Source organism: Centruroides vittatus, unplaced genomic scaffold, assembly GCF_030686945.1.
Source record: "Centruroides vittatus isolate TY-2023 unplaced genomic scaffold, ASM3068694v2 contig_864, whole genome shotgun sequence".
Classification (NCBI taxonomy): domain Eukaryota; kingdom Metazoa; phylum Arthropoda; class Arachnida; order Scorpiones; family Buthidae; genus Centruroides; species Centruroides vittatus.
In genome coordinates, this window is record NW_027122564.1 from 232,596 (window position 1) to 259,407 (window position 26,812).

At 30.2% G+C, this 26,812-nt stretch overlaps 1 protein-coding gene across 4 annotated transcripts in view; it reads right to left on the reverse strand.

Annotated features, from left to right (window-relative positions):
* Positions 1-26,812, reverse strand: part of LOC136982824 (PH and SEC7 domain-containing protein 1-like) — a 158,441-nt gene that overhangs the window by 95,387 nt on the left and 36,242 nt on the right. For all 4 annotated transcript variants that reach the window (XM_067279351.1, XM_067279350.1, XM_067279352.1 and 1 more), the window contains exon 2: positions 3,968-4,014. The gene's annotated coding sequence lies outside the window, so the exon portion shown is untranslated. The remainder of the gene's footprint in view (positions 1-3,967; positions 4,015-26,812) is intronic.

The following is a 26,812-nucleotide window of genomic DNA, read 5'->3' on the forward strand; positions in this document are numbered from 1 at the left end:
TTATAAAAAATAAAAAAAAAACAAGTTTCTCTATTATTGTTTGTATCATATCAATTTGTATTATATATGTATTATTTGTATTTTAGAACTAAAATACATAAATTGTTTATTTTTGTCATTTCTAGTATTTGTTTAAAACTTTTATGGAAATGTGAGGTTCTGGACAGGTCTGACTCATCACGAAAAATGCGAAAAAATGGTTAATTTAGAGAAAAATTTATTAGCTTAAAAAACATAGGTAAAAGTTGTTTGTAGTCAGACACCCATTGTTTATATCAAACTGCAAGGAAGAAACTATAAATTGTGAAAGGAAGTCGTCCTATGGTCATTAGAAGATCAAATTCAGCTTCGATTTTGACTTTTCTCATGCTCCAGGTAAGAGAGTCTTGTTACGCTTAGTAACGAGGGACAAGTCACTTGGGAAGCGTGATTGAGAGAGAATGACCAATCAAATGGATGAAAGAAAGAATGGAGATTGATATAATCCCTGACAATCAAGGACACCTCGCACTCAGTTAACATTCCAAATAACCATAATGCCGTGTGTCAACGTGTAAAAAAAAAAAGAAAAAAGAAAAAACAGTTTCTCGTCTATTGTGCCAGCCTGTAACCTGTGCCACTTCGGGCTTAGATCGTGTCCCTGACACCAACAGACAAAGTCTCCCATGCCTTACAGACTTGTCAATGCCAATGTCCTGAGAACACCTTCGATCGACCATCAAAGAACCACATCGACGCCCAGGACGTCCGAACAGTTGATTGTTCTAAAGTAAACTATTTTGTACATAATGTATGTTTATTTTATGTTAAAATAAACGGTTTTTTGTCAGATACTTATCGTCTTTCTCTTCTGCCACCATGCACGTACGAATGGACCCTAGACCATTACTGACGCGCAATTAACTGATTGCCCCTGGAAGTCAGTTTCTTACAGAAACACAGCTTTCCTATCATCAAATGTCATGGCATGCCACTGGGAGTCATGACTAGAAACCTTAACAAAAGGGTTAAGAAGCATAAGTATGACGTAGAAAAATGTCGGTACACAACTGTGTTATAAAAAGTAGTGCAGACAGATGGATCTGTGGTTAAATGGGAGGAAGCCAGAATCATTGCACCTGTACACTCACCAGCGCTGGCATCAACAACTGAGAAATGTGAGATATACAGGTCTGGCTTAACAGAAAAGTGTTTAAACTATAAGGATGCAAACATTTTACCATCAGCCTCAAAGTATATAATCAGAAAGAACTCATAGGATGGTACATTCAACAGCAGTGCCATAACTAGCCATTCTTGTGCCCTGTGCAAGAATTTGCATTTAGGTTCCTTGACTAATTAGGTTTGAGGAAATAATAAAACAAATACATGCATTTTGGGCCCCTTTCCAAGTGGGCCGTGTGCAAGTGCACCTGTTGCACCTGCCTAGTTACGGCACTGTTCAATAGGCTCAATAAAAAAACTTGGGAATACTATAGGTTTATACATTGAGTAGATGTTTATATTAATTAAATTATCAACAACTGTGAGGCAGATAATAGAGAGAGCTTATCAGACCAATGATGGGCAGAAACACTCAGGGATCAAGTGAAAACAATTTAATAAACACAAAAATTACTACATAAGTATGAAAACGAAAACCCAAAATGCATTTCGGACTATTTTCCCGATAGGAAATACTCCCTCATCAGTTGGTATTAACTAAAGGTAATGCTATATAAAAAATTATACGAGGTAACGGTCAACTTAAAATTATGCCTAAAGCTATACAATATAAAGATGAAAATGCCGTTATAACTGTATGAGCAGTAAGCATTATCAGTGTAATAAATTTTCATAACGTAGCATGGTGGTACGACGTACAGGGGTGTTGATACAAAACAGTTATAAGTTAGACAATTATTGGTTTACAGTTATGAACTAAAGTTATACAGACAGATAATGTACAGTACATACCGAAAACAGTAATACGACAGAGTTGCAGGTGCCAGTTTACAACAAGGTGCTGGAAGTGGTAGTAAGGGAGGTGTGTAACAGTCCACATCTGGTGCACAAGTGGTGACAACTTAGAATACAATTACAAGTATCCAACAGTTTTTTAACAATATATAGTCGTAACATCACAAAGGTATTTAGTTTTTAAAAGATATAATTATGCCATCCTTTATCAATTTTAACACCTATGTTATCATTAATTCTATTAACATTATTAATTTTTAAAATTTCTATATGTTCAAAATATTTACGTTTATAGGTGTTAGTTTCTAATTTTAGTGCTTTTATCGTACTTTTATCTATTTCACATCCATATAGATTGCAGTGTTTAGCAACTGCAGAGTATTTAGAATTGTATTTGATGGATGGATGCGGACACCCTATTGGATGAATTAGCCCATCTGATCTGTTATAATTCTATCTTTGCGTTCGACGGAGAAGTCTACAAACGAAAAAGAGGAGTCCCCATGGGTAGCCCAGTATCCGGGGACCTATGCGAAATGGCCGTTAGGCAACTGGAACGAAAAATACTTCTGCTGTTCCTCCCGAACATCTTACTCTATAGGAGGTATGTGGACGACATCCTCATCATGTGGAAGACAATACCTGACATCTCAAATTTCGTACAAACCGTTAACGATAATCCCTACGGCCTAACGCTGGAAATGGAACAATCTAGCAATACTGAGGTCCATTTTTTGGATATAAACATTAAAGTAGAAAGATCCGCCATCGTCACGTCGGTATACCGTAAACCTTATGCCAACTCTATATACATACCAGTGGGTTCATCTGACCCATTCACCTACAAGGCTGCAGCATTTAATACTTTGATTAAAAGGGCCTTTTCCCACTCGTCCACCACGCAAGCCCTCAACACCGAATTGAATTATATCAAGAGGATAGCAGCCAAGCACGGTTATCATGGTCTAACACACCGTCTAATTGAGCAACTTTTCAACGCTCACAATACGCACCCACTACGCGCACGAAGACCAACACTGGCCAGGATGAACGTACACGCCTCCCAGTCACCTTTAACCCATATGTTAAAGCGATATACGCTGAGATCGCTGGAAAACAACAATTACAAATAGCCTATAGAAGATGCCCGACAATCTACGACATCCTCAGAAATGGAAAAGGCAGTCCAGTTTGTGGCAGGCTTCCTGGCGTGTACTCTATCCCGCTGAAAGATAACAGATGTAACGAGAGCCTTGTATATATCGGCTCAACCAAGCGATCTTTAAATACCAGAGTGCAAGAACATCAAGCGGACCTTCGGCACGGGCGGTACACCACGGCCCTAACCACCTTTGCATCTGATCCCGATATAGAACCGGAGTTCGACAAAGCTGACATCATCGACACTACGCCCCACCTGGAGCAACTAAAATGGCGGGAAGCTATATCCATCTGTAAGGCTAACCACCGGACCACATGTATAAATCGGAAGGATGAGATTAATCTTTCTATAGCGTGGCAGGCCCTCATAAACAACGATCTATAAATACCAACATCAGCGCACGAATGCGCATGACCACCTTAATGTTCGTTTGTATGCGAGTTCCATATTTTTGTTTAAACATCTGCGTTCTATTTTTAGATTCGGTTTTTTTTATTTAAATGTCTACGTTCCTTTTTCGAAGTGTTTCGTCGGAATTTTTTCTCTACCTGAAGAAGAGCTATTTGGAAAGCTCGAAAACGTTTGTGGAAAGAAGATTTTTTCACGCAAATTACACCGGTAACAGGTTCAGTATTTAGTAATTTAAATTTGAATTTGTTGTTCGAAATGCGTAGATTCGAACATCTTTAACCTGAGGATGGCCTGTAGGATGGGTTGAAAATGTTTGTTTAGCATAATAAATGAACTTTCTCAGTAATAAGGTGTGTTGGTTTTATAAGATATATAAAAGTAAAACATTTCTAAACATAAAACTTCAATTGAAAATTTTAAAAGCAAGCGACATACCTTCTTTCCTTTATCATTCTTTGTCTAACTGCACACATTAACATGTTCTATATAAATAAAATACATATATTAATAGATATTTATTATTTTTATATTAATCAATTTGAATGTATTAAAAATTTATAATATGATGATGATAATTTATAATGAACTATAAGAATTTTAAATCAACTTCACATATAGCATACTGTAGTTCCAAAATAAGTCTACAGAAATATAATTTAAAGAAGCTACAATTTTATTATTAAATTAAATGTTTGTGAAAATTGAACTCTTATAATCAATTGAAAATGACAGCTGAATTCTCAAAAACAAAATATTTTAAGATATAAAATTATAATAATCTCAAAATACTTATTACTAGAGATGGGTAGTTCTAGTTGGAGTTGCTCCAAAGGAACCATTCCAGACTTGGAACTAAGGATCAGTTCCATGCCAAAGTATCAAGACAGTTCCAACCAAAACTGTTTCAATATAATTTTTAATTCGTCAAAATATTTACTAATGCTTCTTCATTCTGTACTTTTACAAATACAGTTTACCAGGGATTGGTGAATTCTTTATCTGAATTTGAACTCGAACTAAATGAAAATGCTTTATGAGTTTTTAGGAATAATCAAATCAGTTCAGGGTATTTTAAATTTATAAAGATATTTTAAAATGTCTATTTTTATTACAGTTTGTAATTAGTAACTAGCAGATATGTGTAGCATTGCCTGGTCAAAAAGTAAGAAGGCAAAATGTTAAAATTAAAACCATATTATAAATTTGGTTATTTTAGCTAACTGTTGTTATATTTCCCAAGCAGGGAAAGAATGGGGTGTCCAGATTTCACGAAATTCTATATTTTCCTTGGGGCTCAAGAGAATAAGTAAGAAAAATTTGGTGTAGATTGGACAAAGGGTTTAGAATCAGGGGAGACATAAGGTGTCCAGGTTTCATGATGGACTCTGAGGAAAATATAGACTAAGTTAAACAATAAAAATTTGGAGCAGATTGGCCAAAAAACAAAGAGACAAACATTCTATATCCTATATAAAACTAATGAGGGGCAGTCTATTCCAACAGACAAAACAATTACAATGTGAGATAACAGTTCCAACAAACTATCTAGCCTAACTTTCCAAGGAATCATCTAGTCCAATTGTTCGGAGGAACCACCTAACCTAATGTTTCTGATGGAACAGTCTAGTTCAGTGTTTCTCAAACTTTTTTGCCCATGATCCACCAAAGTAACTTTAAAATCCCAATGTCCCCCCTGTGACAAAAACATGGGAAGAAAAATAAGAGAAAAATAAAAAATTAACAAAATTAAAATAAATTTATAAGCTTTAGAGAATTTAATAGGGACACCCACAAACACAAAAATTAACTATAACCTTAACAAGTGTTAAAATTTGCACTAGTATTGCCATCTTTTTCTCAGAAAGTCACAGTTGCCATATCGAAAAATATTTTCAACAAATGCAATTTTTTAACAAAAAAAATGTAACAAATATTAATTATTTGTGCATTGCCCTCCAAAATATTCAAATAGTCCTACATTGAAAAATACCAGTCTAGTTCAACTGTTCCAAGGGACTATCCAGCTTAACCATTACTATTAACAGTTCTGACAAAACCATTCCACACTTGGATCAGTTCCAACAGTTGCAGTTCCAGCAGAGAAACTGAATTTCCCATCTTTACTTATTACACTTAAGGTTACACAATAATAAAAATGTTCACAATTTAAAATTTAATAGTAACAATAAATCAGTATTAAAAAATTGATTACCACAATGTATTTTACTTTATAAGTAAAGCTAGAAATAATTAAAATTTTATCTTTAAAACTAACTCAGAAAATTTATCATCTTTACTAAATTTGTATCTTTACAGCAGGAATATAAAACCTTTTAAGTATTCAAATAAAAAATATTAAAACTGCTATTTTTCCTGTTTTATGAACATTATGAGAAGTGTGTCTATTCACTCCAACTTTAATAAACTGTCCTAACACCCGAAAGATCTTTTTCAGGACACTTAAATGCCTTTGTTTTAATATCAGTAAAGAATATAGTGATTGAGAAATCACTATATTCTTTACTGATATTAAAAAACAAGGATATTTAAGTGTCCTGAAAAAGATCATTTGGGCTTAATGAAATTTTAAAAAACATTGGTAATATTGAATATTTTGAAAATCTCCATTGATGCAAACAACCACAAAACAAACAAAATTATTTCAAATTAGATAGTTAGATAACCTAATAAATAGGATTTAACAATTTGGAGGGCTTATCACACCAAAGCTGACAGAAAGAAGGACCAGATCTTTTACAAAAAAGTTAGTCTTTAATAATCACATTTCAAATTTAGGTAAGGATGCATTTCGGGTACAAGGACCCCTCATCAGCTTACAAACACATGGCACCAACATAATAATTATAACACTAATAGTTAACCAATACAAAGGAATATCTAATATATACAGTGTACTGTATTTACAATTTTTAATGTAGCCCATATACTAAAGAACTAAAACTATCAAGCATAAAATTTTTCAATACAATGACAATATGATATATCATATTATTTGGGACCAGTAAATGTTTTATTTTCTCCAACATATTCCAAATTCTGGTAGACGGTTCCACTATTAATAATAAATATTGTTAAAAACATTGCAAATACCTTGTAGTATCAGTAACTGTATCTAAAGACATGATGTTAATATTATAGAAAAGATTATATTAAAAATCTTTGATTAAGTCTAAAAAATATAAAATTAAAAAAACTGAAAAGAAAATTTAAAAAATTAGGGTGCAATCTAAAGGACATCGGGAAATGAGATAAGAATTGTGAAGAATATTTAAATAAGAAAATTAAAAAACTAGAAAGTAAGTTAGGATACCCTTTAATTTCAAATAAAGAACAGTGGAAAAACAAATTATCACTTAATCATATGATGTAGAGATCCCACCTAATATAAGAGATACTTTGATATTGGGATTAAATTTTAATGGATCCACCCCTTTAAATAAAAGGTAAACTGTAGTAAATTTAGAAGTAGGTTTAATTAATCATGAGCATCAAGAAGAAGTTCAATCCATTAGAAATAATATCCAATCTTTAGTGAAAAATTTTAGGTTAAAGAAAAAAGAGAAAAATAAAATTATACAATTTAAAAATAGAATAAATAAAGTTAAAGAATTTTTAGAAAATAATAATCTAATATTAACAAATGCTGATAAAGCAAAACAAACAATAGTCTTGATTAAACATAATTATAATAATATAATATTAGAGATCTTAAAGAAAGGAAATTATATATTAGTTAAAGATAACCCTGTGAATAGTCTAAAAAAACAAGTTATAAACCTTATAAATAATTTTTCAAAACTTAATTACATAGATAATAACACTACTTAAGATATTAAACGTTTTAGTAATAGAATTCCAAAAATAAGTTTTAGAGTAAAAACACACAAAAATCTTGTTGCATATTGTTCTTTGATAGATATTTGAAAGTATTTGCTGTATAACCTTGAAATAGCAATAAAAAAAGAGTTAAATAAATTATCTGTTTCTGAGTATAGTATCACAAATACTGACAAATTCTTAAAAAACATGAAAGCTATTGTTATGAAGGAAAATTATAGGATGGATCGCTAGATGTTAACAATATGTATCCCTCAATAAGTTTAGAATTACTTTTAAATTCACTGTCCTATGTGAATAGCCCAGATTGGTTTGACCAATTAGTTAAATTAGTGTTAAATAATAACTTTTTTAAATTTTAAGGTAAATATTACCGACAATCGGAAAGTATTCCAATGGGATCCTGCATAGGTCCTAGATTGGCAGAGTTGTGTATGATCATAATTGATAAAGAAATCAATAAAACCCGAGGTATAATAAGTTATCAAAGATATGTAGATGACAGTTACATCATCTACGATAAAAGCATACTAGACATTGACTCTTTCGTTTATGAAATTAATTTAATAAATGAAAATTTTCAATTCCAATATGAAAAAGTAGATAATAGACTGAATTATTTAGAACTTACTATAGATAGATTAAATAGTAAATTATTATTTAAAAAGTATGTTAAAGATTGTGCTACCGGTAAAATTATACACTTCAAATCTAATATGCCTTTATATATAAAAAGGAACATCTTTCAGATGTATATCAACAAAATTAAACAGAGAACAACCTTGCAAAATGATCAAGAAATAGAAATACAAAATATAATAAGAATGTTTAGCTTAAATAATTACCCTAGAACATTATTGTTTAAGTGGTTAGAATCAAGTAAAAGGAAAAGAGAAAATGTCACATTAAATAGACAACCGAAAGTTGTTAAGACTTTGTATCTAAAAATGGAATATGTTTTCGGTGTTTTTGAAAAATTAAAAAATGAATTTAAAAAATTAGATATTATTTTAGTACCAAACCATACAAGAACCATAGCAAAAATGATTAACAGTAAATATGAAAATAATGAACATAATGATTTAGAAAAAGATAATGTAGTTTATTCATTAGATTGCAGTTGTTCACATAAAAAAAGATACATTAGTGAAACTGGAAGAAAATTAAAGACAAGAATTAAAGAATATATATATGCCATTAAAAACAATTTGATATCATCATCAGTGGCACAACATTGCAATACCAAAGGTTGTGAAATTTTAAAAGATAGTATCATGAGTATTCTGACAGAAAACAATCAATTAAAAAGAAGACTATAGGAACACCTAGAAATTCTGAAAATACAGGAAGATATTAGAATTAATAACAACGTGAGACTGAAGCTACATGAGGGGTGGATTGACATCGTTTTTAAATAACCTTGAAACAGATGCTGAACAGATGTGGAAGTATAGTCACATCACATTGTAAAATGAATTGTAATAAGGCAGTTGACTTCACACACAGTCTTATGGATCAGGTGTATTTGTTTTTGTTTAAAGTCTGGAAACCAATCATTTTAATAATAGTTGGTTCATTGTTAGTTTCCCTCCCTTTTTAGGTTTTCAATATACTTAACAATATTTATTATTAATAGTGGAACCGTCTACCAGAATTTGGAATATGTTGGAGAAAATAAGACATTTACTGGTCCCAAATAATATGATATATCACATTGTCATTGTATTGAAAAATTTTATGCTTGATAGTTTTAGTATATGGGCTACATTAAAAATTGTAAATACAGTACACTGTATATATTAGATATTCCTTTGTATTGGTTAACTGTTAGTGTTATAATTATTATGTTGGTGCCATATGTTTGTAAGCTGATGCCTTGTACCCGAAATGCATCCTTATCTAAATTTGAAATGTGATTATTAAAGACTAACCTTTTTGTAAAAGATCTGGTCCTTCTTTCTGTCGGCCTTGGTGTGATAAGCCCTCCAAATTGTTAAATCCTATTTATTAGGTTATCTAACTCTATCTAATTTATAGTCGTGGGCTAAAAATGTTGTTTATAATTAAAATTATTTCAGGTAAAAACGTTTTCTTTTACCAAAGAAAATAAGGTTTTCAGCAGAAATAATAAAAGTATTTTTATCTGCTTTGTTATTAAAAAATTGCTTTGTTTTATATTTTTATGAATACAGTAGTTTTAAAAAAAAAATATTGGCTCTTTTCCTCATAATGAAAATTACTATCATATATATATCAAGCAATTTATTTATAATTTTTAATGATAGATTAAACTGCAGTTTTAAACATAGTAGAATCCATAACTAAATCATACAAAAGAACAGAATGATTTTTGTCCATCTCTTCTTTTGTAATCATTAATCTTAACATTTCTCCATCTTTATAAGTCATGTTAAAGAGTGACAATTTCAATGAAATATGCTTATTGTTATCATTCACCTAATTTTATCACAATTAGCATGTACTGAAATATATTTAAAATACAATTATAAAACTCCAAATATTGTATTGTAACTTTGTGCTGATAACATATGGGTTACATGTTTAAAAAATAATCTAAAAGGAATGCAGATTATGCAATGGAGTGGGTTAATTTTAAATTTCACTCATAATCAATGGTTCAAATAAATATTAAAATCATTGGCTTGTGACAAAATTATAAATATTATTATATTACAAAATTAAAATATTAAAACAAGTGAAACTTGTGATGAAATCATGCTTAATTCGAAAGTTACAACATTTTGAACAAAATTAAATAAAATTATTTTCTGTTTAATTTTTTTCAACTTTATTTTAATACTATTACTGGACAAAGGAAATAGTCCATTACTGGAAATTAAGAAGTTATAAAATAAAAACAATAAATCATATTTATTTTTATACTTAATTTACATAATTGGGACAATTCATAAACACCTGCAATTGAATGGAGTGACCAGTGAGTACAGAAACAAATCTTTGCTAAAGTGTGCTCAAGTTGAAAGTGGTTTAATATTTTAAATTTTATACATACTTTAGTTTAATTAATGTAATGTAGAAATTCATTTTACAAAGTTTTAAAAATAAAGCAGAAAGTAATGTCATTTTTAGTTTCCATTCTGTTAATTATTATTATGAATTAAAATTATTGTAGTTATTAGTTGGTGTTAGTATAAAATAGCAATCTAACCACCTACCTATAGAATTACAGCCATATATTAATAGTTAACCAAACTATTGTCCAAATAATCCAGAAATCATTATTATTATTATGGAAGATTTGGGCTTGGTTGTTTATTTATATATATTTATATATGATTAAATGTAACAGAAATGAAACAAAAAAAGCAATATTTTAATGCTTGAGATGGCAAATTCTAAACTGCTTAGCAATAATTACCGGTGTATTGCTTTTAACAGCTGCCTCAGAGACATAATGTTTAGGATAGGATGAGTTATATAAATGTTTTATTTATGTTCTTGCAATTTTTTATAGAGCTTTTGCTGTCACTGGTTATCTGCCTGAAATTACAGCTCTGCTATGTATTTACAAAAGGAATTTGTAAAAGTTAGTATATTTTTACAAATAGAAGTAACTTACATGACAACACAGAAAACCCAGAATTTCAGAGTTACTGCTGGAAAGTGTGAAGAAGGTTGATTTTTCTGTGTTATACATTAGTTCCAGTTTACAAATTCAATTAGGTTTATATGAAAACAATAATAAATGCTTAATATATGTAATTTAATGACATGCTTTATTAATTCCTTATAAAAAAAACAAAAACGAAAATGCATAAAATGAGCTATATCCTACTAAAAAACCTGATTTAGTGGCACTTTTTCATATTACAGCTCACATTATTGCAGAAAATTTGATGTAACTAAATAGCTTTGGGAATCCCAGCTTTAAGCTCAGTGTCCCAGTTTTATGATATCCAAATACAAACATTCTAATTAATAGGGTCTTTTCAATATTTATATTTTGTCTCAGCCAGACCATGACAATTACAGTTTTTAGAGATAGAATAAAATATTTCAAGCGTGAAAAATTCCTGAGGATCCAACAAGGGCCATTGCAATCAAGATAACTTTGTTTCTTCTTAAGGTTTCTTCTGGGCCAAATGCTGTTGTAGAAGTATACCAGTTAATATCATGTTACATCCTTTGTATCATTTTTACATTTTATATTATGGTAATAAATATACAGCAGTATTAATCACATTTGACTTATTTTATTCAAATTACAACTGTTACCTTTTCTTATAAGATTAATATATTTTTATAATTTGTTATAAATTATAAAATTATGCCTTTGTAGATGATGATAAATTATATAGAAAATATAAGTAGTTCAGAATGAAAACGTTTGTTATTATAATGGTCACAGTAAATATTCTGAAAGAAAGCGTTTCCAACCATGCATTGCTATGTGATTTCCCATAGTCTAGATGTATTCTATCTCTCCTGAAAGTTTGTAACCACTGTACTGATACACCCTGTGTACTATTCATCAGAAATTACAAGGAAAATGTTATGACTGAATATTCTGTGAGTGCACTTAAATTCACTCAAGGAAACCAACAACATTTTTTAAATATTCAAAAATTAATTGAAAATGTTTATGAGATAGTTATGAAGAATCACTTAAAAAGAAAAAAATAAATAGTTTTGAAAAGCTGCAGCATGAAAACTAAAAGTTGCTCTATGAAACAAAATGGAAATATGTATATGAAATTAAGGTTTTATACAAAGTACATAACAGAAAATTAGATATATACAAGTATGTGTACTGCAGATCATTAGGACAAAGGCTATAAGAACATAAATTAGGTATAGTAGCAGAAACAACTAAGGCTTTAGCAAATATGAATTATAAAAAAATATAAAAATAAGATAAAGTTTGATTTGAACACAGAATTAAGGTTCAGTTAAAAAAAAAATCTGACAAGATTAGTGATAATTTACAAACAACACAATTTTTTGAATACAGATTAATTAATATCAAGAAGATTAATGATGTGGACCAGTGAGGATGGGCTATTATCACCACTCTCAAAAATAATAATATGATCAATTTAATATGGTTATTATAGATATAAAACAATAATTTGAAATATTTAGTGTATGAAGGTTCTTCTTAATGTTTTTTTAATATAAATTTTTGTTAACCTCTTTTGATTACAAGATAAAATCTTGAAAACATTTTGCTAGCTTTATTTTAAATAATTCCACAGTCTAATCTGTATTCATAAATTTATAAACAATATATCATATCACCATATAGGGAAAATTTAATCCTTTGGTCCATTAAATGTTCCTATTCTAGTCCTCCTACAAACCAGGTGTCACTCTCATTGGTGACTGTTCTAAATAAACCCAAAAGACTGTCACTGTGTTTTGTTTTTACAGATTACATTAAAAGTTACTATATAAAAAGATTTAATTTTTAAAGATCTCTTAGGCAAACAAGCTGACCAGTGGCTGAGCGGTTCAGTCATGGGTTTGCACCACGCTAGGACGGGCCGGCCACATGGAGTTTTCCAGGTTTTCTCCCCTTTAGTAACACCTGAATAGGGACCAGTTTCCCTTACAATACCTCCTGGAAGGCATTCTTACCCCTCACATAACACTGCGCTCCAGAGAAGGAAACAGGGAACCACTCTGGATGTAACTTCTCCCAGGATACACCTTGGTGCGTTGCTAACCACTTATTAACCTGTGCCAGGTGCTTGCCGACATCAGGATGTTCTGATATGGCATGCAGAGAGAGAGGCAAACAAAGCAAATAAAAATATCAGATTTTATGAAGTAGTAGAAAAAAAAAATCAAAATTTTGATGATATTTCAGATTAAGGTCAACAGGAAAGCTCAAATGATGATATTTTGCCAAAATAAAACATCCTCATTTAATGGTGTTTAGCAGTGAAGAAAAATTAATATTAACATGAAATATTTTTGATTGTGATTGTTAGTTAATTATTAATTGCTTTAATAAACATACTTCTCTTAATTATGAAAAAGAACAGTACACTTTTGCTACCTAACCCCATGTTTTGTACTAGTCCTTTGTTTGTATAGCATGGGTTTGTATAGCTTGGATTTGCATAACATGGCACTTTTTGAAAACCTAAATACCACGTTAAATGAGAGATATTTATTTATTACATCACAAGTAGGAAGTGCCAGTTGGCTATCGATTTCCACCCCCTTTAACAAAATCTCAACAACAGTAAAAATACTTGACAGTAAACATCTTACTTGAGCCATAGGGCCTGTTAGGAATATGTGTTAACAGGTAAATTACCAAATTTGTTTAAGAGCAAGTATATTTTATCTAATTATTTAGAAATTTTGAATCTATTTTATTTATAAAAACTTTATTCTAATGAAAAATTTTTTTACATAGACCATTAATTTTACAAGTTTCCTTTAATAAATATCACATAAAATGATTAAAAGAGATTAGGAAAGAAAATTATTAAAATTTTTTCTACATTATAAAAAAGCTGCCTTTTTCTTTAAGACATTTTATATTTAACTATATAAAACAAGATTAATTTTATAATAAATTATATAGAAATTGATTTATAATGTATATAAATAAGTTCATGTATAAATATAGCTAGAAAACATCTTCAACTATTACATTTTCATAAAGTATTAATATCCATATCTTTCATGAATCATGATGTAAAATTCATAATGTTTTCTTAATATTCATATTGATCATTTGGATAGACAATTTTACTTTATGAATTAAACAATCTTATTTTTAATGATTATTATAAATGTTTTTACTGTTGATAAGCATTAATTCAGATGGAAAATTTATAATTTATAAATATGGAAATTGTATTTGATTACATTTAGTTTAAGTCTATATTAAATAATTCTGACCTTTTAAATTTATATTTACAGTAATATCTACTTTCTTCACTAACAAATTAACAATTCTTATTGTAACACTTTAGAAGATCACTGGTTATCTTAGCTTAAAAATATAAATGTGTAATGTATTCTGATACATTATTTAATGCTTAATTGCTTTTGAATTGAATTAGACGACTTCCATAAATCTCTCCTCTTCATTTAAAACAATTTCTTCAGTCTTTTGTAGTCACTAGCAGTTCAGTGAAAACATGCTCCCTCATATTTTGTTCATTTTCAACAGTGTTGCCATTTTGTGTAAAATCTTACCTCCAAAAACCTCCAAATATGATATAACAATGTAGAGGTTTTTGAAAATATTTTCTGAGTTTCAAAAAAAATGTGCAAACTTATTACCAACCTAAGTAATAACAGTAACTAACAACTATTGCACTATTAAAAACTAAACACTTTATTTAAATTATTTGAAATGTTAATAGAAAAGGACATGAAATGAATAGTCATCAGTTTTGCATTCATTTGCCTAGATCTTGCTGCTATCTTTTATTGAGACAATTTGATTATTTGTTTTAAAAAAATAAAATTTTAGCAGATTTTCTTAATTTCAATCCATACTTAACTTTCAAAATACCTTGTAGATTCTTTTCTTCCCTAACTTATTTTAGGAGAAATCCATAAACCTCGAAACCTTAGTTATAATCTCCTGTACAGTTTTTCCTTTTAACCAATGGCAATTGTTAACAAAAAGTTTTACTTTCAGTTTTGAATTTTATTCATTTACAATGAAAGGTTTTTAATAACATTCTGAAATAATCTTCCATAGAAGCAAACCTCTAAATATATCTCTAAATATAACTCAGCTCCAAATTTACAGCTAAACAAAAAGAAAACTGCCAAAACAGTAATTCCAATTTTTAATATTTCAAAAACCACAGTATTGGAATAAATGATTAGGCAATTGTCACTAGAATGTTGACATGTATACTTATTATTCAGACATTAATACAATACATGAATTCTGATAAATATTTAGTCTACCTAACTATTAGAGCAGAAATACAAAAGAACAAAAAATATATAGCTAAGGTTTTTTTCATTTATTTTTTATCCTGTCATGATTCCTATATGTTGTTGTCATCATTTAAATATTACTCTCAAAATAAATAAAATAATATAAAAACGTTAATAAAATAATAATAAAAATAGTAATAATAATATTTCTTTATTCTGATATTTGAACATCATATTTAAGGAATTTTCTTCCAACAGATTAATTTTATAATAGATTTTCAATGTATTAATAGTAACTTTTAAGTCACTTAAAAAATTTCAAAATAGAAATAAATATATTATCTATCTAACCACCTAAAAGGGGGTTTGTGGATTAATAAATAATTGATTAAGTTGACTGATATTGCTGAATTTATCTAATAAATATATTGTTTAGAATATTTAAAAATTTAAACAAAATTTGTTTATTCTTTAAATTTTTAAACAATTTCTACAAAATAAACAATATAAAGAAATTATAAATTTCTCTTCATATAGTTAGAAATCGAGTCATTTGAAAATGACTTAATTTGAATTCCTGAATACAGAAATATGATGAAAATATATTTTATACATTGTGGAATAAATTATATATCCTTGACATTATCTAATTTATTATTAGATTTATTTTTATTTGAAGCTTTATTCAATTTTAAAAACTAATTTATCAAGCATGTTCATTAATATAATTAAATTACTTTTTGTTGTATTATTAAATACTATTAATTAACAAAACAGTAATCAATTATTAAATAAGGATAAATGAACAACAAATTGAAAAATCAATCACTATAAATGGCAAAAAAAAAACACCATTGTATTTTCATGCAATTAGTTCAATTAATAACAATATAAATATTGTAAATCTTTCTGAAAAAATAGATATTAACTTAAAATAATTATAAATTATTTAGATTTTATGATGCTAATACTAAATAGAAAAGAAAACATTCTTGTTTAAATTTTGATCATTAAAGTAATTTAATTATTAAATTTAATAATTAAATAACAATAAAAATATCATGAGCATTAGAAACTCTATTACAATATATTTATAGTAATCCAGCTAACTTTTGAATTACTATTATTATGTTTGTTTAGTGAGTTATACTCAGTTGACACCAGTTGCTGCATACTATGCCAGACCAGAGTCAAGGCATAGCAACCAAAACAAGACAAAAATTAAATAAGTGTGTCAGTGTGTGTCTGTATTCAGGAATTTCCTAATAATATATGTATTCAATATATGGCCTTCTGTACAGTGGCGTAGCGTAGTGGGGGGCGGCAGGGGCGGCCCGCCCCGGGCGGCACTTTTAGGAGGCGGCAAAATTTCACAATAAATAATAATAATACAATACACCTGTACAATACACAATAATAATGATTGTTCTTGCCGAAAAGTTCTTTAGAATTACTGTAAATTTAAGTCTTTTAAATTGAAATACCTAAATACGGGGAGGCGAAATTTTCCTCCACCCCGGGCGGCTGACACCCACGCTACGCCACTGCTTCTGTAGTGTGATGTATGTGTTTCTATTCAACTGTAATGTTCCCAGGCTTTTGTGTAGTGTGTATGGTATGACACCTGCAGAGGAGAGGACAACAGGTACAATAAGCACCCTATCCATCCTCCACAAATGCCTTATTTCCTAGGCAAGTTCTGTGTACTTGCTGATTTTTTCAGTGCATGTGTTTTGTATATTGTGAGTGTTTGAAATGGATATGTCTATAATGTATGTGATTTTATTGTGTTTGTCAATGTGTGTGATGTCTGGTCTGTTGTGGTAAATTGTTTTATCTGTGATTTTGTCATAGTACATTTTGTGAGGGTTGTTTTCCAATACTGTCTGTGGGATATATTTGTAGTATGGTTTGTGGATGTCTAATAATTTGTATTTCTTTGCAAGTTCTTGGTGTTGTGGCTGTATGCCATATTTTATACAGATTTTATTTTTAATTTTTGTATAGTTTTCCTTCTTTCTTCTATTGTCTGTCCCTTCCAGAAAATTCTTTCTCAATCCTTTCTTCTTGGGTGGTGGTGACTATTCCTCTTGAACAGAGGGAAGGAAGGAAGCCTGAGGGCTTAACAGAAAGTCAAGGGACAATCTTTGCTGGGACATCAAACAGATTAGACATAAGATGAGTGCTTTCTAGTTCGTTTTTGGCAGCAAATAGAGACAGAAGGAGACCTAAGCAAGAATCAAGGCAAATTCGAAAGGCAAGAAATCATAGAGACTCCCAACCACCATCGAAGAGAATTTGGTGAAAACCAGAATTTATCCATCATCCCCAAGAAAGGAAATGATTTGGAATTTTCATCACCCCAAAATCACCATAGACAATTGGATATCCACTTTCACCTATCCTTACTTCTATTGTCCTTTCCCATCTACTGATTTCCTTCTTCCTTAGGTTTAGTTAGTTGTAAGTGTTTACTTGTACAGTAGAGCATCGATTATCCAACCCCCGATCGACCGACACATCGGTTAACCGACCGTGTTCTAGTCGGCAAATTCAAATATCTGCTAGTGATGTGGCGCTACAATATTTTGGCTACTTTAATATTATTTTTGTTAAATTTTTAGGTGTTTTAGCTGGCAACACTGGCTCAACCATAAAAGGGAGGCCAGTATTTAAACAAGGCTTAATTTTATTTAACGACGCTATCCAATTGCTTTTTTTAAAACGCGTGCGAGATTTAGCGGTAAAAAAAACGAGGGTCAGCTGTGAAGCAAAAGAAAATTTTGGACTTCTTTTCCTAATGTACAGGCCTACTTTATGTAAAATATGTAACCTGAATATATATATATATATTTTTGTTTTACACTGTATTTTTCAATACAGTGTAAAACAAAAACAGTACAGCGTAAAACAGTACAGTACTGTATTTATTTTGTGCAAAATAAAGAAATAATTTTTAATGATACAATAGTGACGATTATTATTTTAAAAAAACTTTTGTTAGGCTTAACATCGATGAAAATTCAACGCAAAGTAGGTTAATAGCGATATACTAATATACTAATTACTGAATAATGATATTTTTCATGTACTTTTCGGTTATCCGTTTTTTTTCAGTTATCTGACCAACCCCAGTCCCCAATTGAGTCGGATAATCGATGCTCTACTGTAGTTCGTTTTATATTTGTTGTAAAAATATTCAGTAATTATAGGTGTTGCGAGAGCACTGTTAATAACTGCTCTTTCTCTCAACTTTTGTACAGCATATATTGTAAATTTGTGTACTGAAACTGAAAATAGTAGTATTCCATAGAACTGTTATACTTTACGTGAAATAAAGATATTGTTATTTATTAATGTATCTTTGTAATTCTCATTTTGCGCTTATTACCACTGTGTATTATATTTGCTATGATTATGTCTATGTAAATAATCTATCTGTGCCAAGAGCTTACAACAAGAAGTGATGTGTTGTATAGTTTCTGGCATAATGTGTCATTTGTCAGTGTTATATCTCTGAGTATGTGTTTTCTGTAGTTTTAGTATTTATGACCTGATCCTGTGTGGCAATCATAAATCCTTCTGTCTCTCCAAAGAGGCATCCCTGAGCTAACCAGCTGTTTGATGCAGTTTTGTCAACAAAATCCTGGACCAAGTCATAGGGATGCCTGCCATGGAGTGCCTTTCAAGTCCATGATTGCTTAATGGCATCTATGCTTTTTATATATTGTGTTGTGTGAGTGTAAGTTTAATGGTGTGTTATTTGAGTCTGCTAGAGTTACTGCTTTATATAACTGTAACGTTTCTTGTTTTTGTAGAAAACTCGCAATGTCTGTATTTGTTTGTAGTGAAGGTTTTACTATGTCGATCAGGTCATGTCTTCCATCTTTACTTGGAAGGGTTAATAAATCGTTGCTTTATTTGTGTACATTCTGTTAGTTTGGCCTGCTGGAATCATAAATACAGTGATACCTCTGTTTTCGTCAATAATCTGTCCAAAAACAATCAGCAAAATCCAAAACCAACAAAAACTGAGGCAATTATTTCCATATGAATCAATGTAAACCCAATTAATTCATTCTAGACATTCCAATATACATACCACAAACACATTTTCTAGAGAATAAATATAGTGTTTAATACTAAAAATAATAAGAAATTAATCTGAAAGACTAATATGATGGTCTCTGAAACAGAATCACCATCTTATTATTAATTTGAATCAAAAACAGTAACTGTTTGATATCTTCAATTGTTTGAGATCTCTGTTTCGTTAGCACATTCACGCCTTTTGCTACATTAGCCTCCTTTATTGCTTTCTTTTTTGCCACAATGGAACTTATTGTGGATGGAGACTTCCTGTACAGTACAGTACAGTAATACCCCAAACTTACACGATAGGTGGGACCGAGCAATAACCGTGTAAGTCAAATTCGCGTAAGTCGAGGTGTAATTTAGCATATAAATACATACAAATTACTTTTAATTGGGCCGGAGACTAAAGAAAACAATAATTTAGGAAAAAAATGTTTAATAAAAACTTAGATAATACATATGTATAACAAATTATATTATTGAAATCATAAACCAAAGTTATTTTGATGTAGAAGGCTATGATTATCTAACAAATTTGTCTGATGACTCAAAGATTTTTTTTTTCTCCTGCAAAATTTCCTCGTAGCATGCTAATAATTTTTTTATTTCTCGTTTTGTAGAAGAAATGCGCTCTGCGTTGGAGTCTATATTTTCTAAAATTTGTAACCCCTTTTTATTTTTGTATCGAACAAAAGACGAATTGATGAGATTTAAAAATTGCATAAGTCGAGGTATTACTGTACATGAGGCTAATTTTAGCAATCTTAATGCCACTTTTGTATTTTTCAATAATTTCCTTCAACTTGATTGTGTTCTGGTCTTCGAAGAGCTGCTGGCTCTGAAAACTTTCTTTGGTTCCACGATGAAGCTAAAAGAAAAGGAAAGCAATAGAATTGTTTGGCTAGATGTGAGGGGTAATGCTCACACAAAGAGAAACAATGCCACACTGAGCAGAAAAACACATGGGTCACTCTTTGTTTTCACAAAATTAGCAGTGAGCGTGGGTACGCTGACAAAATCCAAGGCAACCAGCAAAAACCAAGCCAAATTTTTCCTGGAAAAAAAATCAACGAAAATTGAAACCAACAATAACCAAAGTCAATGAAAATTGAGGTATTACTATACTTGTAGAACTTGCCCCCCTCAATGGATTCAATGACATCTCCATTTCCAAGTGCAAAATCTTTCTTCAGGACTTCTTTTTCAATATAAAGTGTTTTGCATTTGTCTAGGCCAAGCTCCATTTATATGTCCTTGGAGTATGAATGTGTGATTTGTAGGAATTGATGAAGTTGTTTTTGTGTGGATGCATAAAGTTTTATCTCATCCATGTACATGAGATGTGACAGTGTAAACTGTGTTGTTTTTTTCATGTCTGATTTTGTAACCATGTTGCATATTGTTTAACATGTTAGATAATGGGTTTAGGCTAAGCAGAACCAGAGAGGATTCAAGGAATCTCCTTGAAAAATTCCTCACCTAATGAATATTTGGTTTGTTTGTATGGAAGTGTTTATGAATCCTGAGATGTAGTGTTGTTCTCCAGTGCTACATAGTGTTTTGGAAGAATGCAATGAGTGATGGATGTATTTTATACATGTATAGATATGTAGCAGCCAACTGTGTGGAACACTGTCAAATGCTTTTCTGTAGTCTATATATGCCATGTGTATGTTTCTGTGTTGTTTGTGTGCTTGCCGTAGAATGACTGAATCTATGAGTAACTGTTCTTTGCATCCCCTGTGATTTCTACGGCAACCTTTTTGTTGTTCCGTAAGAATGTTGTGTTCTTCAACATGTTTGTATATTTTGTTTGTGATACAGGATGTCAATAATTTGTAAAGTGTTGGAAGACATGTAATTGATCTGTATTGTGTGGAGTCTGTGGTATTGTCGTTTTTAGGTTTCGTGTAGGTGATGCCCTGAGTAAGAAAATTTGGCATGTCTTGTGGATTGATGATTATGTGTGTTAGGTGTTTAGGTAGTTCCTGGAGCAGTAATGTAAACTTTTTGTACCAGAAATTGTGGTACAATTTACACCAGACCAATAAGTTGCGAGTTCTTCTGTTGGTGTGCTACTGTGCTGTGTATAAATGTTTGTTTTGTTACCAATTTGTCTGTAAAAGAGTTTTTCATTGTTTGTAAATAATTTACTTTGTTGTTTATGTAGTGTACATGTTTTGTATCGTTTGAGTCTACATGCTTTGGCTGCGAGTTTTTGTTTTAGTGTATCAATGTATTCTGTAATGTGTGTGTTGTGATGTTCATGTTTTGTGTGTTTTTTGATTTTCTTGAAAATGTTTTTGAGTTGTTTCTTTAATTTGGGTGTTATGTTGTTTTTAATGTATTGTGTCAGCCTGCCTAATTGCTGTCTAATGTCATTTATTTATGTTTCTATTCTTTTCTGCCAGGCGGCTTGTGATAGAATTGTGTTCTCTGTGTATCTGTCTGTGATTGTATTTTCAGTCCATGGTATGTCACTACTGTGACTGCTTCAGCATAAACTAATGTATGAATGTCTGAGAGTGTAGAAATTAAATGAATTTAGTGTGGTAATAAGTGAGTGTTTACATAATTTAGTGTTTTTTCTACTATCTTTGACGTGTTGATTTTTGGTATCTGTGGTCTTTGTGTGGAATCTGTGCTGTACCTGTACATTTAGTAAGTGTTTCCTGAAATATAAGTGAGGGCATATTAATTATCAGTGGTGGATGAGGAAGTGTCTGTAGTATCACTAGTGAGAGTTGTTGTGTATGTGCTATAATCAGTGCTTGTTGCTGGATTATCCTGACAGGTGAAATGATCTTCATTAATGTTAAATATTTCTGTCTGTTGATGTATTTGATCAGCAACCTGTTGTTTGATAACTTCAAGTGTTGTTTGTGGAATAAGGTTGTTGTGTATAATTGTTATTTTTTGATCAACAACCGTTTGTTCAGTGACAGTGAGGTGAAGATATTGTTGTGTGAATCTATGGTGTAGTTGTTGTCTGTTTGCTGTCATGTTTGTTTCAAGTTTTGTGATGGTGTAGTAAGTATAGATAATAAACTTGTTCATTTCAATTGGCCTGGTTTTCCAGCCAATGGATGCATTGCCACAGAAACACCAAGGTTAGGTTGGTTTCTCAATCCGTTGAGTAGCATTGCAGTAGCCATTGCATTGGGCCAGCACTGCTTTTGCCACTGGTAACATAAGGAGACTGTGGCCTATTTTTTAAACGTGTACCTCTGCCTAACCCACAAATGGAGACCTTGTTAACCCAGGCAACGTCTGAGCCGATATCACACTTAGACCTGGTTACTACCATGGTAATGGTAAATATCCCCACAGAATGTGGGTGTGGTCACTATTAGCTTCATTTCTCTCCATAAACCTTACTGTCCCTATCAGTAGCTTGTGCTCCATGCTGCATTGCTCTATGGATCAGTAAAATTACTGGGCTCTCCTACCACAACTAGCTGGTGACCACAAGAGAGTTATTATTATTAATAATAATAAAAATAATAAATATAATATAATAATAAAAATATTATTACTATATTTTATTATTATTTTATTATAAAAATAAAATATTAAAATAATAATATTTTTTTTACTTTCATTAGAAAAGAATAAATTATGGAAACATCCACAATTTCTTATTATTCAAATAATAAATCGAACAACAAAACTAAACATCTAAAAAGATAAGAGGAAAATTTACACTGCTTTATTACAATAAAAATATGAACGAATGTTTATCTTTCAGCATATACTTTCAGCATAATCTGTAAATAAATAAATGCTGTAAAAACGTTCATTTTTCGACTTCCAATCATTTCTTATTAATTTATTATATATTTAAATATATATATATATATATATACGATATATAAATTTGTATTTATATCTAAATGCGTCAATACTTGGAGCTAATAATAACTTTTAGTAGGCTCGTATCCTAATATATATAAATATAAAATTATATAGTTAAAGTATTTTAATTACTCATAAAGTACTTAAGCATCATTATTATTCGGTTAAGAAATGGCCCGAGGTAAAAAATTTACACGCAGGTGACAAGAATGGAACGAAGCCAAGAAATTCATGGAAAGGGTGGTTTCAATCGCGAAAATACGACCTACTTTATAGACTACCGTTTTACATCTACCGTTTCCTGCAGAGTTACGATCAAATAGCATCGTTGTGCTCGAAATTATCCGCAATAGATTTACACTTCAGAACGTCTCTTAACGTAAGAGCGTGAAACTAGTTCCACGATCTTAGAAGTAATTCGTTTTGCCAATATATATTACATATGTCAAATACTCGCGTTTATAATTCGCTAATATAAATTTTTTATAATTATAGGCTTGTTGAGTTAAACTATGTTAAATTAAACTAAAAATTAATAAAATACTGTTGACATTTCGATGAGTAGTATGCTTAGCGAAAGATTTAGCCTACAACAAATATTTATTACGGATTTTGATTATTAGGCCTATATTATATTATCCAGAATGGGGGTGCTTATGGTGTGGCACTCCCTTAAATTGAAAGCAATAAGTTTTGTTACTTTAAAATAAAGATGAATATAATAACGCATATCGCTTAATTTCAATTCAGCAAGATTAGATAATTAAAGTAATTCTAAGGTAATTGAGTAACATCTCCGAAAAACGACCGAGGGAATGCGCCTTGATCCCCGAATCTACTTTGAGTAACATTCATTTTTCGAAAATCCCAAATATGCCACTGGTGTATGTGTACAGTACATTAATATGAACCTCCAGTAATTTTATTGGCAGAATAAAACAAATATTTATGTTACCAATCCAGTAAGAAGGTTAACTTCTTAGTTAATAGTAGGCCTACTAAAATAGTTCCATTTAATTTATGCTAATTTAATCCAGGAAATGCATATCACGATTATTCTCTAATACAAAAAAAAAAAAAAAAAAACACTAAAATATGAATAAAATGTATAGGGTCAGTAACCCGAAACAGCAAACCTCACTGATCATTTCTAGTTACAAATCGCAAAATCTACATAAATTAATTATTATTATTAATAGGGCAATAAAATCGCAAACAAAAATTATGTTACTAATCAGAATTTTACAAAATAATTTAAGGTACGATCTCGATAGTTTTAGTGATTTAATAACTTATAACAAACATTTTACAGCTGTTTGTTTAGAAATGATCATCGCCCAATTCATAAATAATCCAAAAGCGAGAGGCTAATTGAAAACATTAAGAAAACCAATTTACAGAACAAATAAATCATCAGTATAAATATATATAAATAGTTAATTTTTGCAATATTAAATTTTATAGTTGTATCGGAAACTAATATAAAATATTACATCGTACTCGTACGTTATAATGATGAAGCAGATACAAAAACTGAGTAAACATTATAAATCAGTCTAAATAAAACGACACGGGCCTTTTTATATAAGATTATACGGTATATAAAATACAAAAAAAAAAATGCTTTGCTTGAAACATGTCGATCGATAGGTTTCAGACTTTTTTCCAGATTTCAAGCATGAAAAAAATATGAAAGTTTTGTCCAAAACAGCTGTAATATTTTACGTTTCACTACATGCTATTTTTATATCGAATTATTTTATTTAAGATATAAACTTATAGCAAAAAAATTCTGAAATTGGTGATAAATAATTTGAAATATAATATTGCGACTATAATTTAATTCATGCGGCTATTTATCATTTTTTACAAATGAAAAATTATTGCATCACATGCAATTTTTAAAAATTGAAAACTTCACTACGACTATTATCAGTAGAGCAATAGTTCAATAAACCAACAGAATTTTCACCTCATTCTATTAGAATCTAATCTCTTAGCTTTCCCATTCGGTAAATCTTTATAAATTTGGTAATAACAGGCAATATACGATAATCCAGAGTAAATGTTTCATCAATCAAAACTTTGAGTGATATAAAGTTGACTCCTGTAATCACCAAAACATAGAGACATCCATTCTTATAATTCATTAAAAAATACGCTACTACTACAGAACATACTGGGAATAGACTGGAAAAAAATCGCTTGTCTAGAAAGATAAGATGTCTGGTACCTGTCGTTAGAAGACGATAGCACATCTGAGAATAGGTATTATGTTTAGAGGCCTCAAGAATGTGGATGATAAAAAATAAAGAATAAAATAGTAGTGAGTGGTTGGGAGTGTTCGAAAAAGGATAAAGTATCAAAACCAGAAAACAAAAAACAGGTTATTAAGAAGATAAGAGAGACAAAATAAAAAGAAATAATTAGGGCATAATACAGACAGGACTCAAAAAATAAAAGAAAAATAAATCAAAACGCAGTAATAAAGCAAAAAATAAAATATAATAATAATCTAGTATGAAAAATATTACAATTCTGTACTAGTTTATAGGATGTTTCTTTCTGCATTCATTTATTATAACGATCAATTGGTGGATTAATTTATGTATAAAATATTGTATTTTTACACAATATTTACTTTCCTTGACGTGAATTATGGTGCAAAACTATGATATTGACAGCCAATATATAGGTTATATTAGAGACACCAAATTCGAAAATAAACCACTCAAAACATTCGCATCACCGCTTTTCTGAGCGCACATAACACTAGGTCCATATTACTTTCCTGTCTTGTAAGCTTAAAAATATTATGCAAATTGTTGTTCTTATTTAAAATTAGTGGTTGAAGCAGCAAATTCTCTTCCGTATAACCTGAATACTTTTCAAATCCACAAAATATCTATAAAATGCAAAATATTCTAGTGATTAATGTCCAAAACACGTTTTCAGTCAGCTTTTAATGATGATTCCGCCATTTTAATAAACTCGGCAGGATGCCGATAAATCTTCGTTTTCATTTCTTTCCGCATTCGAGTAAAGAATTGTCATTATAACTGAGTAATTAATTCTCTACATGCTTATCAAAATAAAACGTATCAAAGTATTTTAAATAAAAAAAACTACAAAAGATAATTTTAATCAGTTTGTTCTCTGCATTGAAAATAATAATAAATAAAATGCGATTACAAATTTTCAATAGTAAAGAAATAATAGTAAATATTGAAATACAATATGTAATTCCGAGTTATTTTATGGGCATTAATAGATAAAGAATCCATATAGGGTATAAGTATTATTCATTTCCTATACATATTCTATATTCCTAGACAATTTCTATATTCCCTACTTTCATTATTCTTTAGTTCAAGTTATGAAATTTCTTCTTCACGAACGGTCAGTCATATCATTCACTCTGCAAGTTAGTCGAGCATGTAGTTTTATGGACAATTTCTTAGAACCAAAGATTTCCAGTTAGAAGGCAGCAAAAACCGAGTATTTTCCAATCGTAAATCTAAGCTAATGTATTGTAAGGTAACGTAGAAATAAAAAAATACTTAAACGCTA